General features: G+C 45.1%; 1 protein-coding gene across 1 annotated transcript in view; it reads left to right on the top strand.

The window, feature by feature from the left end:
- LOC116702994 (E3 ubiquitin-protein ligase CHIP) overlaps window positions 1-4,599 on the top strand; it is a 21,910-nt gene that overhangs the window by 2,141 nt on the left and 15,170 nt on the right. The gene's annotated exons all lie outside the window — the stretch shown is intronic.

Below are 4,599 nucleotides of genomic sequence, written 5' to 3'. Positions count from 1 at the left end.
GACGTCACATGACGCTGTTTTAGGGTCAAATTGGTTTGGGACAATTTAAGGTCATAACAATCATTTTTGCACTGAATCGCAACATTTATCAACAACAACGTGTTTCTAGACAAAATGGCTGCCTTCTCCCATCACACGATCACTATGGGACAACATCACATGATCACTATGGGACAACATCACATGATTAGGCAACAGGTCTCCTCCGGGAAGAGTACGGGCAACAAACGGGGAAAGGGTATCATAATGAAAAAGGGCAAGGGGAAACAGAGGGGAGAACAGCCGGCGTCTCCCTGAACCGCAAGTACCTGGAGGCCGGCCGCCTGCTAACGGCAACGCCATAGTGAGTTCATGCCGAGCAGGCTCCCGTGTTCTCCGTCCACTCATCCAATATCTCAAGTTTGGTAAAAAAAAAAACTCCTGAGAATAAATCTGGTGAAGTGAGGTTTCCATCCAACGGCTTTAAAGCCGATAAAACCTGGAGATGACGTACATGACGCTGTTTTAGGGTCAAATTGGTTTGGGACAATTTTAAGGTCTAACATCATTTTTGCACTGAATCGCAACATTTATCACAACAACGTGTTTCTAGACAAAATGGCTGCCTTCTCTCCCATCACACTGATCACTAGGGACCCATCCACATGATCACTATGGGACAACATCACATGATCACTATGGGACAACTCACATGATCACTATGGACAACATCACACGATCACTATGGACAACATCACACAGATCACTATGGGACAACACACATATCACTATGGGCACATCACATGATCACATGGGACATCCATCACGATCACTGTGGGACAACATCACCGCTATTCTGTTATACTCCACGATCACTGTGGGACACATCACACGATCACTGTGGGACAACATCACACGATCACTATGGGCAACATCAACACGATCACTATGGGACAACATCACATGATATGGGACAACATCACATGATCATATGGGACAACATCACATGATCACTATGGGGACAACTCTCATGATCACTGGGGACACTCATCACACGATCACTGTGGGAACAACATCACACGATCACTGTGTGGACAACATCACACGATCACTGTGGGACAACTCACACGATCACTTGGGACAACATCACACAGTCCTAGGGACCACCATGATCACTATGGGACAACATCACTGATCACTATGGGACCACATCACATGATCACTATGGACACCATCACATTCATATGGGACAACATCACCATGATCACTATGGGGCTCACAATCTCAACGATCACTAGGACAACATCACACGATCACTATTGGGGACAACATCACACGATCACTGTGGGACAACATCACACACGATCCCGATCACTATGGTACAACATCACACGATCTCAACATCCGATCACTATGGGACAAACATCACATGATCCACTATGGGGAACAAACAATCTCATGACACTATGGGGACAACATCACACTGATCACTCAATGGGACAACATCACACGATCACTATGGAAACATCACCTATCACTATGGGAACACAACATCACATGTCATATCTGGGACAAACATCTCATGGACATCACATGTGGGACAACATCACAGAGCACTATGGCACAACTCACAACATACACTCTATGGGACAACACACATACTACTTGGACAATAACATCAACTGACATCACATCATGGGACAACATCACATGATCACTATGGGGACATCACCTGATCATCTGGACACATCTCATGATACACTGTGACCACACACACATCACTGTGGAGACAACATCACAACGATCATAGGGGACAACATCATCACTGATCACTGTGGACAACATCACCCGATCAACTGTGGGACAACATCACACGATCACTGTGGGACACAATCACCGATCACCTATGGGACAACACCATCACACTATCACTAGGCAATCACATATATGGGACAACAATCACATGATCACTATGGGGACAACATCAACAATGATCACTATGGGGACAACACATCCATGTCACATGTTGAGACACACCTCCGATCACATATGCTGGGACAACATCACACAATCACTGTGGGACAACATCACACGATCACTATGGGAACAACATCACATGATCACGTATGGGACAACACACACGTGATCACTATGGACAACATCACATGTCACTATGGGACAAAATCCATGTCACTATGGGGACACATCATTGATCACTATGGGACAACATCGTCCCACGATCACTGATGGGACACATCACAACACTATCACTATGGGGACAACATCAACACAACACATACGATCACATAGGGACAACATCACAGTCCGCAATCACATTATGGACAACGACACGATCCATGACACATATGACACATCCACTGATCACTATGGGCAACATCTACATGATCACTATGGGGACAACATCACATGATCCATATGGGACAACATCACACGATCACATATGTGTCAACATCACAAAAATGCCACTATGGGACCAACATCACATGATTCACATTACAAATGGCTAGGACACTATGGGACATACATGATCACTAGTGGGACAAATCATCAAACGATCACTATGGGACAACATCACATAATAGGGAAACATACGCTCAATAGGACAACTTCAGCATAGTGGACAATCAACACGATCATATGGGACAACAATCACACGATCACTATGGACAACATCACATGATCCATGGGACAACACATACCATAACACATCAACCTAGTGGAGAAAACATTACACATATCACCATAACTGGGGACAACACCGTCTGGCACACTATGATCACCTGTGGGACACAATACCCACGATCACTGTGGGCAACATCACAATCACGTGGGACAAACTCAACGATATGGGACAACCATCACACGATCACTATGGGAACATCACGACCACTATGGGACAAAAAAGCAATGCAACATGATCACAATGGGCAGCACCAACCAATCACATGATCAATAGGAAACATCTCATGCTCAAATGTCAGGAAATCAAACTCCAAGTGGACAACACTCACACGACACACTAGTGGATGACAACATCACCACATCACTGTGGGACAACATCACCTACCAGTGGACAGCTAACGTATGAGGACAAACCGTCACACGATCACTATGACAACATAACACATCACTATGGAACAACATCACAACTATCACTATGGGACAAACACTACACACTAGGACATCAGATCTATGGACTCCAGTCACTATGGACAAGCACATGCATCAATATGGGGACAACATCTCATGAGTCACATGTGGGACAAACATCACAACGATCATCTGTGGGACACATCACACGATCCTGTGGAGAACACATCACACTATACACACGTGGGACAACCAATCAGCACGATCACTGTGGGACAACATCACACGATCACCTAATGGAACCGACACTAATGGCACAATAGCAAATTGATCACTATGGGACAACATCACGTGATCATATGGGCAACACTCCACATGACATCACATAACAGGGGAGCACAATCTCACGTCATGGATCAATCATGGGTCACATCACTATGATCCACATGACGAAAACATACAACGATCAATGGTGTATCTACAACACATCACGATCCGATCACTATGGGGAAACACACATACACGAGTCCGGCACAACATACACCCCGATACTGGGACCAAACATCACATCTCGTCACCTATGGGCAAAATCCATATCACTCTATGGGGACAAACATCCATGTCACATATGGGAACACTGTCCACATGGAAACAGCCACGTCACTATGGGACAACATCACATGATCACATATGGGGAACACATCACCTGATCAATATGGGAACATCTCAGATCACTGTGGGACAATCACACGATCACTATGGGGACAAACATCACACGAGTCAACTATGGACAACATCACATGATATGGGACAACAGTCATCAGATCACATATGGGAAAAAATCAGCATGATCACTATGGGGACAACACTACTGATCAATATGGACAACATCTCATGTCACTGTGGGAACAACAACACACGTCGGGAAATCACTGATACAGGGGGACAACAACATCACATGGTACAACATCACAATATGGACAACATCACACATCACTATGGGACAACATCCAACGATATTGACACTACACGACTGTGGACAACCCCCGATCACTATGGGGGGGGGACAACTCGACACTATGGGACCAACCTCTCCACGTATCTATGGGAAACATCACACACGATTCACTGTGGGACAACATCACACGATGCGGAAACTCATTGATGTGGACCAACCTCACGATCACTGTGGGACAGACATCCACACGGTCAACTGTGGACAACATTAACATCCTGTACGACAAACATCCTACTCATAGGGACAACATCACAACGATACACATATGGGAAACCACATCACACGAATCACATATGGGACTATGGACAAATACATGATCACTATGGGGACAACATCACACACGATACAACTTGGGACACATTCATGACTCACTTAATGGGACAACTCACACGATCACTAAGGGGACAAATCCCACACGATCACTATGGACAAACACACATGATCCTAAATGGGACAACATCAACACGATCACTATGGCAACATCACACGAC

Source organism: Etheostoma spectabile, chromosome 15 (assembly GCF_008692095.1).
Source record: "Etheostoma spectabile isolate EspeVRDwgs_2016 chromosome 15, UIUC_Espe_1.0, whole genome shotgun sequence".
Taxonomy (NCBI): domain Eukaryota; kingdom Metazoa; phylum Chordata; class Actinopteri; order Perciformes; family Percidae; genus Etheostoma; species Etheostoma spectabile.
The sequence above is the reverse complement of the archived record's forward strand: the minus strand, read 5'-3'. Positions and strand labels throughout refer to the sequence as shown.